The following is a 15933-nucleotide window of genomic DNA, read 5'->3' as shown; positions in this document are numbered from 1 at the left end:
GACTGAATCTGTCCAGTTCTAGACAGCAAAGTCTTCTAGTGTCTTTTATCCTTAGTTAAATATTGAATCACCTTGATATGTTTATAAATGATATGTAGACAATTTCACTACCTTTCCAAAAAGTCTAGGATCAATTTGTTTGGATGTCTTAATCTTTAGTTGTGAAATTTTGAAGTTGCAAGTCTGAATCTGTCCAAATCTGGACACAGCTGCTGTGTTTGCACAATTCGACCTTGCTAAGAGTCTAATCATATTGAGATGATAATACCAAAATTGTAAAACACTTTTTAATCTTTCTAGAAAGTTCTAGTTTGCTATTTTTGGATTAATATTTGAAAAGTTATGATTAAAACAAGTAGCTGCTGTGTTGGTGTCCCAAAATTCTGCAAGTGCCCATTTGATGATTGAGTTCACCCTTTTGGCTAAAAATGCTTAGTTAGCACTTAGCGGACATAGTCTTGTAATGTCTAAACTTAGGATAACATGCGTTCCATGGTTAATGTGCTTGCTTGAGTAGTTGGTTGTGGATAGGAATTCCTCCTCTTTTGAACTGGTGCTTGAGATGCTTTTGTGTGATAAATAGAAGAACTAATGAAAAGCCATAGCAATTAAATAAATGCTTGTACGTGTGATATCGTGTTGTATTGGTTAATTATAGGTAGTAATCGTCGCCCTTACAGTGGTGTTAATGTTGAACGCCGATGCCGTGTAGATAACTAAAGCTAACATGTGGTTATCTACGGTGTCTTCCAATTTAATATTTAGTTCGCCACTTTGTCTTTGTATATCTTGTGCTACTTTTGTGCTACTTCCATTATATTCATACATATGCATCTTGCATCTCATTTAGGACCGAGAGATGATGATCGTGCAAGCGATGTGGTGCCAACCACAAGATGCAGTTGGTGGATGACCTGAAGAATGATGGACTTAACCAGTGGATGCTCGCCAAGCGAGTGCCACCCAGCAAACACTATCTAAGTGTTAAATTCAAGGCAAACCCCGGTTTTATGCATAACCATTATATATATGCTATTTTACTGCACTTAATGTTTGTAGGCTTGTACTGTGCACTTAAGTGTAGGAGTTGACTGAAACCCTAGTTGCATGAACTCAGGATTCCCTTTGAGATGGATACTAGTATGCTAGGTCGAGTAGTTGCTTCGCTAATTAGGGATCTCTGTAGAAGTCGAGTGATTTTTCTAGCACTCGCGCGAGGTCAGGAATTGGTTGTATCCATTTTATATCAGAATGATGATGGTCTATGGACAACGATCCATGGGGATGCGTTGCCTACGAGACGGAAATTGGAATAAGGATTAACGTGCGGATACCAGTGTCAAGCGTTTGAACGTACTAAGCACATGCCGAGAAATATGGTAAATCGGTAAGCCAAGTACCTGAGTGAACCTGCCCGCAGACTTTACTCCTCATGCGACCTGAGACGTGGTCTCCCATTCCGGTTATGGTGGGTACAAGTGCGGTCACTGCACGACGGCAGTCGAGGTCAGTGAGGAATTGTACGCCAAGGTGGTGAGCCCTATTCTGTTGACGGGGAATCGATGGGGACAGTTGACGTGTGTGGGGACAGAGTGCCCCTACATGTCGTGTGTTTAGGTTTACCTTGCAAGGTTAAAACTTGATTCGAATTGTCTGCTTCTCGCAGCTAATGAGACTACTTGATCCATTGTACTGCATTGAGTAATAAGTGGAAATGAGTTGACTGGCAAAAGACGTTGATTGAAATAATGTTTGATAGCATGTATGAATAGCTAGGTACTCATCTAGTTTAAATTATTATTCTAGAACTTGAAAAGCTAAAACTTGATTTTAGACTCAGCTAGTGCTTTTGGCAAACCAAACCCCTCAGCCAAACAACTGCATGTCTAGAGGTAGAGGAGTAGACTCCTCACACCAGGTAAGTCTAGCTGAGTATTAGTATACTCAGCCTTGCTTGTGGCATAATTTTTGCAAGTACCTCCTTGATTTGGTTGATGGTGTGACTTGGCCTCTATCCCTGCCACCGGGATAGATGGTCGAGTGGGTTACTGCTTCCGCAGGAGAGGACCCGGAGGAGTAGCGAGGCCAGTCTTCTCCATGTTACTCGGTTTTCTCCGTTAGTTATTTCCGCTGCATTAAAAATTATGGTTACTATTTCTGAAACTCCGATAATGTAATCACTACTGATACTTCTTAAATTTGTGGTATTATGCTTTATTGTATTTCTCTGTGCCTCACCTTCGAGTGAGCTAGTGGTATTCGATCCTGGTAAATGGCTTTATCGGACTAGATCCGAGGGACTGACGGGTTATTCCGGTTTAAGTGTGTTGCTGCCCTTGCGGGTGTCACTTGGGCACTTAAGCTGGAATAATTTGGGCGGTTCCACCACAGTAGATACCAAACTAGAGTAATAGTAGATCAAAATTAATAATAAATCCCAATACTATGCAAATGACAAATTGAATTTAATTCCATAATTTAATTCCGCAAGAGACTTAAGCTGCTCATGACCTCGAGCAAGGCTAGTGTACCAGTTTTACACTCTGCAGAGGTTGTACCCTGTACCCACAAGTCATGTATCCCATCAAGCCTGGGTTTACATGGCCCTTAGACACTGCCGAGGTGAATGGCTAGGGATCCACTACGAGGCCTTTACAAAGTTCCACTAGCTTCAGAAAACCCGCTACAGTTTCTAGGAAGAGCAATACAGGAATTCCACGTCTGACCACCATCGCAGCAAAATCAACCCGAGAACCTCCCTACACGCCTACTCCCCTACAACCCTTGCCCCTTTTAGGTAAGGTATTCCTCCACTAGCTTTCCTAGTTAGTCAGCCAAGGGCGTCCCATTCCACCCTCGTGGTGGCACGTGTTTCTCAAGTTAAGCTCAATGTTCCAAATAACGTAGTTGTCTTATCATGAATAGTATTAGAACAGTAATAAAGAATAATCAAGTGTAATAGTTATCTCAACACCCAAAACCATATATAGCAATAGCAAAGACTACACAAAAATTCAGGGGTAAACAAGGTACAAAGATAGCCAGACTAGGGTGACCTATTGGGTCCCATCAAAATTAAGCCTATGCGTGATAAAATGATTATAGAGAACATTATTGGGTAAATAAAAGTGGTCAAGGGCACAACTTGTCTTCAATGAGCTCCTGCCCAGCAACTTCTACCTGCTGAACACCCGGATCTTCTGTGGCTTGCTCGTGTACTCGCAACAGTACAAACAAATATGGTATAGCAGAAATTAACATCACATCAAATATAAATACAGAATACATAAAAATAATCTACGCATCAAAACAAGATCGTAGGAACAAGAATCACTAAATTCAGAGTTACAGATTTTAAGTTATGATTTTCTGAAGTATTTAAGTGTTTTGTACAAAATTAATTGAGTGATTGATTCTATTGTGACTTTCATGTTAAAACACTGGCACTAAGTGATAAACAATATTATTACAAAATTATAGAAATTGGAATGGGCTAAAAAGGAGCTGACATGAATTTTCTATGAATTAAATAAGTTTATGGAATTATTTAAACATTAAAAATCATTTTCTATAATTCTTTACCCTATTTTCTAGCTTTCTGTACTGTGCGCGTGAATTTAAGAGAGTCCAGGGGCCCTCTTACAAATTTGTAGGGCATGAGTGTAATTATTTTGTATACGCAGTGGACCGCGGGTTCATTTTCTAAAACTCTAGGGGTTCTTTTGCAAAGAAGACACGACGAAGGGGTATCCAGTAATTCTGGCCGTTGGATCTAAAAGGTGTGCCTCGAATTAGATCCGGAATGAACCAAAATAGTACGCGATCGCCACCGTCGGATCGGAATTCCAGGGTTCAGATTTTTATGAAGCCCAACTCACCCCGAACCGTCCGATCAACTCTACGGTCCAGATTGAATCGCCCAGGGGGTACGCGCGATTAAACCTTTACCGCTCATCTACGATCCCACGGCTACCACTCGCGCAACTCTTCATCAAATCATGGCCGGTCATCGCGAAATCCACGGCCCCGGACCTTTCTTCTTCCGGTAGGCCGCCAGCACAGTGAATGATGGCGCCGCGGCGACGATACCCCACTGGTGACAGCAGATTTCGCAAACCAGTACTCTAATCCCCTAATCGAACAAGGCTACACGATTATAGGAGCGGGGCGGACATGATCAACGACATACCGGAGGCGGATGCGACTTCGGAAGCGTTGTCCACGGCGATGCGGATCCCGCAGCGGTGACGACACTCCGGTGAGGAATTCGACCGAGGGTTCAGTCGGAACTCCGCCCGCAGATGGTGCTCGTGCCTTCCCCAATTGACGGTGATGCTCCACGGCCACCCGCGGACTCCATAGGCACGACCAAAGTCGTCGTTCACAACCTCCCTACGTCGTCGACCCGCTCACTCCCAAATAGTTCCCCTCACGGTCGCGATTGCGCAGCGAAGATTGCGGAGATGGGGGAGGAGGAGACCCGGAACCCCGTTACACCTTATAGGGACCGCACGGTCTGGGAGGGAGCAACGGACTCCCGCGTCCACGGCGCACCTTCGCCATGCGCGGGCGAGGAAGTTGGAGCAGGTGCCTGACGTCTCGGGCCCACCGAGTAGTGGCTCCACGGAAGAACTACGCGCGCGAGGGTACTGTCGCGGAGGTCCCATGCAGCAGCGACTCAAGTGAGCACGGCGCGGGGAATGGAATTGGGCTGGTCACGCAGGGGGAATAGTGTAGTGGACCGAATAGGTGGCGGCCGGCCCAATACGCGCACAGTTTTGTTTTTCTTTTTCTTTTCTCCTCTATTTTCTTTCCTTTTTTTCTCCTTTTGATTTGAAACTTTAAATTTGAATTCAAATGTTGTTGTGGATTTATTGTTCTCAATTAAATACATAATCTGAACATACTAGTATTAATTTTATTTATAAAATTTATTTTGTATTTTTATTCTTCTCCTTTTCAAAGTTTTGATTTCAAATTAGGGTTTAAATTCTATTGATCCATTAATATATTGTTGTTGACACTATTATTTTTTATTATTCATACATGCGCAATCAAATAAACTCCATCATGATGCATATGTTGTTTAGTTGACCTTAGTCATTTAATCCCTTTAATTGTGGTTGTTCACATGTTCTAATAAATAGAGACAAAACACATAAGTGAATTATTTCCTTTAGTATGGTTTACAAGTTTGAGTATTACAAATCCTACCACCCTTAAAAAGAATCTCGTCCTCGAGATAAGGAAGAACTAGGGAAGAGGTGGGGAAACTCTATTCGAAGCTCTTCTTCTCTCTCCCATGTAGCTTCTCCTTCACCATGGTGACTCCATTGTACTTTGCACATTTTGACCACTTTACTCCTTGTAACATGAGTCAAGGTATCAAGAATCTTGATAGGATATTCCGTATAAGTCAGATCACCTTGAACACTGAGTTCCTCCATTGGTAGCTGCTCCTCAGGAACACAGAGACACTTCTTAAGTTGAGACACGTGGAATACATCGTGTACATGAGACAGATGGTCAGGTAGTTCAAGCTGGTAGGCCATCTCCCCAACTCGCCTAAAGATTCTGAAGGGTCCAATAAAGCGAGGGGATAGTTTGCCCTTAACTTTAAATCTTCTCATTCCATGAATTTGTGACACCGTAAGGTACACGTGATCACCTTCTTCAAATTCCAGTGGTCTTCTTCGATTATCCGCATAGCTCTTTTGTCGGGTCTGTGCTACCCTTAAGTTCTCCTAGACCATACAGACTTGTTCTTCTGCCTCTTGAATAACCTCAGGCCCAAAGAACCGCCTTTCTCCAGTCTGATTCTAATATAGAGGAGTCCTGCAATTTCTGCCATATAAAGCTTCAAATGGTTACATCTCCAGACTGGCCTGGTAACTATTATTATAAGAAAACTCAGCATATGGTAGACTCTTGTCCCAACTGCCTCCATGCTTAAGGGCACAAGCTCTCAACTTATCCTCAAGTACTTGGTTAGTTCTCTCAGTTTGGCCATCAGTTTGAGGATGATAGGACAAACTGAAGTTCAACTTTATACCCATGTTCTCATGAAGGATCTTCCAAAACCTTGAGGTGAATTGGGATCCACGATCAGAAACAATCTTCTTCGGTATCCCGTGTAAACACACAACTCGAGCCATCTATAACTCTGCCAGCTGAGAACCTTTATATGTAGTATTGACCGAAATGAAGTGAGCCACTTTGGTCAATCTGTCCATGATCACCCATATGGAATCATAACCCTTCAAGGTGCGAGGCAACCCAGTAATGAAATCCATACCAATTTCTTCCCACTTCCATTCGGGTCTTTAATGGGTGCAGTAGTCTAGCTGGTCTTTGGTGTTCAGCTTTGACTCTTTGACATACATCACACACAACCACGTGTGCAGCTACATCTCTCTTCAACCCATACCACCAGTACTTTTGCTTCCGGTCCTAATACATCTTAGTGCTACCAGGATGAATAGAGTAATCAGAGTCATGGGCTTCCTTCAGTATGGTCTCACGGAGGCTGTCAATCTCAGGAACATATATCCGATTCTTGAACCATATTGTGCCTTGCTCATCCTCCGTAAACTGTAGACCTCTACCTTCAGTAATCAGATCTTTGATCTCCTAGATTTTAGCATCACTGATCTGTCCTTTGCGGATTTCCTGCTCCAATGTAGGTTTTAATTCAATAGTGATTCCTTCTGTGTGTGCACCTATTCCCATGTTGAGTCTTCTAAAATCTTCAACTAGCTCATCGGGTAACTGGGCAACAATAGCTGCATGAACATGCTCCTTCCAACTCAAGGCATTCACAACCAGATTCGCCTTGCCCGGATGATAATGAATCTCCAAGTCATAGTCTTTGATGAGCTCCAACCAACGGCGTTGCCTAAGGTTGAGATCTTTCTGAGTGAAGATGTACTTTAAGCTCTTGTGATCAGTGTAGACTAGGCACTTAGTTCCCATTATATAATGTCTCCATATCTTGAGCACATGCACTATGGCTGCTAGTTCTAAGTCATGAGTGGGATAGTTCAACTCATGTTTCCGCAACTGGCGAGACGCGTAGGCGATGACATGTCCCTCTTGCATAAGGACACATCCCAAGCCCTAGCGGCTTGCATCACAATATATATCAAAACCCTTCTGTAGATATGACATAATCAACACTGGGGTTGACATCAATTTAAACATTAGTTGATTGAAACTCTCTTGGCATTCCTAGGTCCAATCAAAATCCTTTCCCTTCTCTAACAGTGAGGTCATAGGCTTAGCAATATTGGAGAACCCTTCAATAAATCGCCGGTAATAGCTTGCGAGTCCTAGGAAACTCCAAACCTCCGTGACTAAACTTGGTATCTTCCAACCTACTATCGCAGTTACTTTAGCCGAATCTAGTGAGATTCCACCCTTGGAGATGATGTGCCCAAGGAATGGTATTTCATCAAGCCAAAACTCACACTTGCTGAACTTGGCATAGAGTTGATTATCTCTTTAGCTTCTGTAACACCATCCACAGATGTTCCTCATGATCACTATCATTCTTGGAATAAATAAGAATGTCGTCGATGAATACCACGACGAATCTGTCAAGATACTCCATGAACACCTTATTCATCAGATTCATGAAGTAGGCTAGTGCATTAGTTAAGCCAAATGACATGACTGTGAACTCATATAAACCATATTGGGTAGAAAAAGCCGTCTTGGGAATATGAGATGGCCTAATCTTCATTTGGTGGTAACCCGATCGGAGATCAATTTTAGAGGATACCCAAGCACCTCTCATCTAATCAAATAAATCTTCAGTACGAGGTAAAGGATACTTGTTCTTAACAGTAACATCATTAAGTGATCTATAATCCACGCACATCCTCTGTGATCCATCCTTCTTCTGTAAAAATAGAACTGGCACTCCCCATGGTGAGGAACTCGGACGAATGTACCCTGCCTCCTGTAATTATGTTAACTATTTCTTAAGTTCTTTTAGTTCTTCTACTGACATCCTGTATGGCCTTTTTGAAATGGGAGTGGTTCCAGGTAAGAGATTAATGATAAACTCAACTTCCCTATCTGGTGGCATCCCGAGTAACTCTTCTGGAAAGACATCGGGAAACTCTTTAACCACACGGATGTTGCTGCCAACAAATTTCCCATCTACTAGAAATACGGCGGGTTGGGTAGAGGCAGTTATGGTAATCTCGACTTCGAATCCTTCTCCTTTAGAGCTGGTGAGTTCTACAGTTCCCTTAGCACAATGTATAACTGCCTTTGCGTTTCTTAACCATGACATACCAAGGATCAGGTCTATAATGCTCTTTTCTAATACTATTGGGGTAGCCTAGAATTGCCTTCCCATAATTGTCAAGGTTAATCTGTTGGTCATATAATTTGCTTCAACAGGCCCTTTAGGGGTAATTACTATCAGTGGCTTTTGCATATTTTGTAGTGGCAACTCATTTGTGTTGGCATATCGAGCAGAAATAAATGAATGTGTAGCACCAGAATCAAATAGTATTGTCGCGGTAGCATCAGCACTGACTTGATTGACCCTGGCAATGCTGAATCCCTTGCTAGAACTTGGAGTTTGTTGCTTGTTTTGGATGGATGTGCTGGCAATCCTCTACAGACAAACATTGGCATAGTACCCAACCTGACCACACTTGTAGCATGTGGTACCTGCACTCTATCCTGCGAATCTTGCTGGGGTGTCAGTGGGGGCAACCAGACGAGTGTGTGGAGTATGTGGAGTCCCCTATGGTGCAAACTGAGCTGGACGTTGACCACCTCCGGTATGAGCCAGTGTACCCTGGGGTGGAACATAGCGAGGATGAACGCTACTGCTCCCCTATCCCTGGGTGATAGCCTTACTCTTCATATCCCCCAGCTGAACACGCTTGTGTTCAATAGCTAGAGCCTTGTCAATAAGCCTCTGGAATGACAGGAAGGTGTGAGCCACCAGTGCATACTGCAGTGGTACATTAAGTCCCTCTATAAAGTGTTCATGCTTCCTTTCATCATCAGCCACTTCATCTGGTGCATATCTTGATAGTTGAATAAACTTGTCGCGAGCTGACTGACATGCTACCCTGCTTCAGTGATAAGAATTCTTTCTTCTTGATCTTCATCAGTCCAACAGTAATATGATCGTTTCTAAACTATGTAGTGAACTCTGCCCAGGCAATATTGTTGGCAACATCATGAGCAGCAGTGTAAGAATCCCACCAATCAGCAGCAGGACCAGTAAGATGACTAGAAGCATAAAGAACCTTCTCTCGGTCAGAGCATTGGGCTATATTCAGCTTCTTCTCCACTGACTTCAGCCAATCATTAGCGTGCAGAGGATCTAGAGAGCTGGCGAATGTTGGTGGCTTGTGGCTAATGAACTCTCGGTGCTTGTCTCGGGGTGGAACTTGTGGTGGTGGAGGAGGCACTAGTGCTTGTTGCTGTCGTACCATTCTTTCTTGCCTTATTTCTTCCCTCATCTCCTGCCTTTCTTGGTGCATCTCTTGACATTCCTGCCGCATCTGAGCTTGCATATCCGTCGTAGTGTTCGCCATCTGTTGCAGCATTTGCATCTGAGCTGCAACCACTGGATCTGTCCCAGCTGGTGGAGGATTCGGAGGTTCCATTTCTGCTTGTTGTTGTCTAAGCACCCTTCGGTTGTGTGGGTTGGCAGGTAGATCAATTCTGCCTCCCTTCCTGGTATTGACCATCTGAGTTAGAAATACATGGTAACAAAGAATTGTAGGCAAGAAGAGTAATTGCGAGACATGATCTTTTGGGGGTTTTATTAGCTAAGTAGATTAGTGTGTCACCTACTAAAGCTAATACATTACCTTATGGCGGTACATGCTAGAATGCCCTTCTATAATATTGTCAAAGAAGCAAATCAGTCATTTATCATCAGAACAATCATCCAATCATTAAATAGAGGAAATAATTTTAATTTTGTCTTAGGTCTCCTATCTCTTTAAAAGGGGTCATGAATGTGGGATTCCAAAGTGTGAAATCCTCCTTGTCTTGAATAGATAAGTTAAGAGTAATCAGAGTAGAACAGCAAAAGGTGAGACAGGATCAAGATAAGTGTAGTAAGAATCAGAGTAAGGTAAGTAGGTAAGAGTTTTGTCTTGTTATATCTAGGTTTCGTCCTACAGTCAACATTTCCTCTGATACCACTTCTGTCACACCTAGATTTAAGGGATAAAGTCGGGTGTGTCTCATATGTGCGCCAAAGAAGAACATCACATATAATGACAAAGTGCATAGAGATAAATGTCACAAATATCATGAATTTCATTATTACATAGCGGAAGTCTTACAAAAATAAATGATAATAATAAAGAGAACTAAGTATTACTTCTTGGCGCCACAAAGCTGATTGGGAGACGCCACCTAGATCAACTCGTACTCCTCATTATACGGCTCCTCCTGGACCACATGTTCTTCTCCTGTGGGGGGGGGTTATATATCGCAAGGGTGAGCTCACAAAAGATCATAGCTCAACAAGTTGTGGGGAATAATGTGCATGAACTCACCAAACGTGGGAGTTCATGTGATGTGTAAGGCTGACCAATAAATAAGGGTTGAAGCTGAGCATTGCTTTTAATAAGTTGGTCAAGTTTTATTAGCATTTACTAAATCTAAGTAGAACCAAACCAGAGTAATAGTAGATCAAAATTAATAATAAATCCCAATGCGATGCAAATGACAAATTGAATTTAATTCCATAATTTAATCATGCAAAAGTCTTGAGCTGCTCATGACCGAGAGCATGACTAGTATACCAATTTTACACTCTGCAGAGGTTGTACCTTGTACCCATAAGTCGTGTATTCCATCTAGCCTGGGTTTGCAAGGCCCTTAGACACTCCGAGGTGAATGGCTAGAGATCCACTACGAGGCCTTTACAAAGTTTCACTAGCTTCAGAAAACCCGCTACAGTTTATAGGAAGAGCAATGCAGGAATCCCCCGTTTGACCGCTGTTGGGGGTCTGCTTCGTCATCGAAGGTCCTGTAAGAAGAAACACCTTCGGAAGATCAGCATAGAAGTAACGCTGAAGCTACCATCCAGGGAGCTTCGGCATAGCGACACGCCTTGAGACGAAGGGTTGCACCGACTTAAAGATGAAAAGACTGATCGACCCATGATAATTTGTGTCATGATTGTAACTAGTTGTAAAGGACATAAATGTAATTTTGACCGGGCTGCGTCCCGTGCCTATAAATAGGTGAATAGTACCCCCGTACTGTTCACGCTGACTTGTATTCGCTCGTGTGTCACATTTGTACTTTTGCCTTCTGTCAATCCGAAGGTACAAATGTAATTCAGTATTGTTCTTATTCATTCATGATTATATAATAAGGACATATAAATGATGTTATGTGATTATTCATGTTATTTCTCATATTTCACATGTTTCTTCTTTCATCAATGTAAATTGTGATGATGAAGGTATGTCCTTCATGACCTTCGTCCAAAGATCGTTATATCCTAAGGGAAATAATGCTTTGAAGGACGAAGGGCATTAACCATTAACTTCTTTCTGTGTTGCCTTGTTCTTAATTCATAGCATTTGAGAACAAGTCCCTAACATTGGTGCCCACCTTCGGTGAACTCACCTCCACTTTTGAGCTAATGGCTTCGTTCAACAACCACGTCGTAGCACCTTTGGCTATGAAGCTGGTGCTCCCGATAACAGGCGGCTCAAGTTCAGAGCTGACTAACAAGAAGCAGAAGAAGGAAGCACAGAGAAGGGTACAACACGTTGGGGTGTAGGGACCCTTCATCAAGTCAAAATGGTCCCACATCCCTATCACTTTCTCCCAGGATGACCTTCAGCTCAAAGATTACTCTCACAATGATGCCATGGTCATTTCTTGTGTCATCAACTGATTTCTAGTCCATAATGTTCTGGTTGATACAGGTAGTGCAGCTGATATCATATTTGCTAAAGCTTTCAGACAGATGCAAGAGCCAGAAGATAAGATTCATGATGCTACACACCCTCTTTGTGGCTTCGGAGGAAGGCAGATTGTGGCACTCGGCAAAATCACAATGCTAGTAACCTTTGGCTTCGTCCACATCACAAGGACTGAACAGGTTGTCTTTGACATTGTTGACATTGAATACCCCTATAATACAATCATTGGTCGAGGGACACTTAATGCTTTCGAAGCGATACTTCATCCAGCATATTTATGCATGAAGATACCTTTGGAACAAGGTCCTATTGCTGTCCATGGGAGTCAAGAAGCTGCCAGAAGAGCCGAAGGAAACTGGACAGATTCAAAGGCAATCCATAATATAGATGGAGCCGAAGCCTGTGAGCAGTATAAATACAAAAGAGAGAAGGCTGCTTCGGCGGATCAGGCGAAGCCTATGCTCCTATGTGAAGACATAGCATAACAAAGGGTACTGCTAGGGTCTCAGCTATCTGAAGAGCAAGAGAAGACTTTGCTAAGATTCTTATTCAACAACAAAGATGTCTTTGCTTGGTCAGCCAATGATCTCTATGGTGTCAACAGAGATGTCATTGAACATTCACTCAATGTGGATCCATCCTTCAGGCCAAGAAAGCAAAGGCTTCGGAAAATGTCTGAAGACAAAGCTGAAGGTGCTCGGAACGAAGTGAAGAGACTTCTTAGTGCTGGTATTATCAGAGAGCTGAAATACCTAGAGTGGCTAGCCAACACTGATATGGTGAAGAAGGCCAACGGTAAATGGAGAATGTGCATTGATTTTATAGATCTTAACAAGGCTTGTCCAAAGGACGAGTTCCCATTGCCAAGAATATACTCTCTAGTAGATGCAGCAGCTTCTTCAGAGCTCATGAGTCTATTGGATTGTTACTCAGGCTATCATCAAATATGGATGAAGAAGGAAGATGAACCGAAGACTAGCTTCATAACCCCAATGGCACATATTGCTATCTTCGGATGCCTGAGGGACTTAAAAATGCTGGAGGAAGCTTCAACAGAATGACAGCCAAGGTCCTTCATTCTCAAATAGGCAGGAATGTACTGACCTATGTTGATGATATCATAGTGAAAAGCACGAAGCAAGAAAATCACATTGCTGATTTGCAAGAGACATTTGCCAATTTTAGGCAAGCTGGCCTGAAGTTAAATCCAGAAAAGTGTGTTTTTGGGGTAAAGAAGGGCAAGCTCCTTGGCTGTTTAGTATCAACGAAGGGAATTGAAGCCAACCCAAGCAAGATTGAAGCTATCCTTTGGATGGAGCCGCCAAGCACAAAGAAAGGGGCCCAACGGCTGGCAGGTAGACTAACATCATTAAACAGATTCATATCCAGATCAGCAGAAAGAAATTTGCCATTCTTTGAAATACTGAAGTCAGCCGAAGTTTTTCAATGGGGCCCGGCTCAGCAAAAAGCCTTCAAAGAGTTGAAGCAATACTTGATTGATTTAACAACACTAACTCCACCTTCGCCAGGGGCTCCATTGCTCTTATATATGGCAGCTTCGCACTCTGCAGTGAGTGCGGCGCTTGTACAGGAGAAGCTAGATGGCCAAGTCAAAAAGCAAGCTCCAGTGTACTTTGTCTCCGAAGTCTTGAGTTTGTCAAAGAAAAATTATACAGAGTTGGAGAAGGTGTTGTATGCTGTGTTAATGGCCTCCACGAAGCTTCGACATTATTTTCAAGCATATCACATAATTGTTCCTTGGTCACAGCCTCTGAAGGACATAATGAGGAACAGAGAAGCTACTAGAAGGATTGGAAAATGGGCTGCAGAACTTAACGAATTCACCATTGACTATGTGCATAGATCCTCAATTCAGTCCCAAGCGTTGGCAGACTTCATCGCTGATTGGACGCTAGGGGCTCAGGAAGAAGAAATAAACAAAGATACCGAAGCTTGAACGGTGTTCTGCGATGATTCCTGGGGAACCTTCAGTGCAGGAGCGACGAAGCTACAAAAAGTCGTTCCTAAGGGAGTGCAGCGTAAGTTTTCTGCTCAAATGTCGTTCCTAAGGGAATGCAGAGCCAAATACCGCCGAAATATAAGGCGAAGAAGTTCAAAAGTCGTTTCCTAAGGGGATGCAGAACTTATACCGCCGAAATAGAAGGCGAAGAAGTTCCAAAGTCGTTCCTAAGGGGATGCAGAACTTACACCGAAAAATAAACGGTGAACACCGAAAAATAAACGGTGAAGAAGACTCCAAAGTCGTTCCTAAGGGGATGCAGAGTCTGGGTGTGGCTTCGTAAGCGTGTGTTTGAACATTCATTTGCACGTTACATCACATCATTCATTGCATTCATACACATTCATTTAGACATTGTAGGATCATCATCATCATAACATAGAATACAAACAGATGCTTCGGCTCTGATGACAAAGCTTCGATGAGTACAAAAAGCAAAGATATGCTTCGTTGTGTATGAAAAGAAGGGAAGGTGTTTTTCGCCTTCGGCTCAAAAAATACAAGTTTCGTCCACATCAAAGCAGTTCACACATGGATGGAAAGGTAAAAATATATTACAAGGTATGGACAGATTTACAGAGCAGTGTTTGATTCCTAAATTACAATATCTTTTACAAAGTTAATTCAAGATTTCTCTAGAGATTTTTGCAGCAGCTTCATCAGTATCCGTCAAGCTTCGGATCATTGATCTTCGGCTTCGTCATCCTGTACATAACAAAGTGGTATAAGGTAAATAGAAATCTCAGGAGAAGGTAAGCAACAGGTACAAGTTTAATACCAGCTTGAGATGACTTCGAGCTTCATCACCAGCTAAGTCTCGCCCTCCCTTCGTCCAGATTTGTGTTATAAATCTATTTCCAATGCTTCGGGCCAGGCTAGGGATGTTAGTTAAATCCGCTGGTGATAGGCTAAAGTTTGGCCTGTTTATGATCTTCCCATGCGTGCAACCAGTCTTCATGAAAGCAACAACTCTGCCGCGAGAAGCTAGCAGGGCATAGAAGTCACCGTGCCCAGCTATAACTTCGTCAAGCGCATCAACTTCGCCCTCAATATGTTCGAAGGTGCTTGACAGGTCTTCAACCGAAGGTTCAAATTTTTCAGAACTTGCTCCAACTGAGTTGAAGACCTGCTTCAGCCGTTGCACACACCGGTTGCCGAAGTTTAAGCATTTGTCCTGAAGCTCTTTCAAGGATTTTTGCAAATTCGAACTCTTTTCGACTTCGGCTTCAAGCTTCGCATCAAAATTCTTCTTTTCTTGCTCGAAGCTTTTTGACTTCAGGAGGAGTTCACTGTTTAATCTGGCAATTTCAGTTTGGGCTTCTGCCAATGAACCCTCCATTGTTTGAAGAACAAAATCTTTCTTCTCAAGAGCAGCTTCATGATCTTTGATTTTACTTTCCAAGCCTTGAGTTATAACCTCATTTTTCTTATCTTCGAGGTCCTGTTGCATCCTCAAGGCTTTACTTAGTAGCATACTTTGTGCAAAACAACCTTCATCAGAAATCACCTTCATCGTAAAACAATAAAAAGCTGAGGGAAAATTTTTACCTTGAAATTGGAATAGAATAAATTGCCGACGATATGCTGTCGTCAGTAGCGACTGATGTCAGCTTCAAGCTTCGGAAAACCAACCCTCTTCGACAGAGTGCTGATAATCTTTGCTCCAGTTCGATCTCGAATACATCCTAAGGCTTCTTCGTTAGTTCCACCGAAGAGCATCGCTCCTGGCTGGTAGCCATAGGATATAGCATACTCCTGGAGCTTCTCTTTCTCAGCCTTGGATAATTCTTGACCAATTATATTTTGAAAATTGAAGCCTTTTTCCTCCGAAATATCTTCAGCGATTTCCTTCCCTTTTTCAGGCACTATGGCCAGGGTTTCTTTGGCAGCTGCAACAACTTCTTCCGCGGCCATCTCCAAGAGCACTTTATCAATATCAGATAATGTGCTCTCTAGATTGGTAGCTTCGGCAGTTGTAGCTTC

This window comes from Zea mays, chromosome 5 (genome assembly GCF_902167145.1).
Source record: "Zea mays cultivar B73 chromosome 5, Zm-B73-REFERENCE-NAM-5.0, whole genome shotgun sequence".
In the NCBI taxonomy this organism is placed as follows: domain Eukaryota; kingdom Viridiplantae; phylum Streptophyta; class Magnoliopsida; order Poales; family Poaceae; genus Zea; species Zea mays.
The sequence above is the reverse complement of the archived record's forward strand: the minus strand, read 5'-3'. Positions refer to the sequence as shown.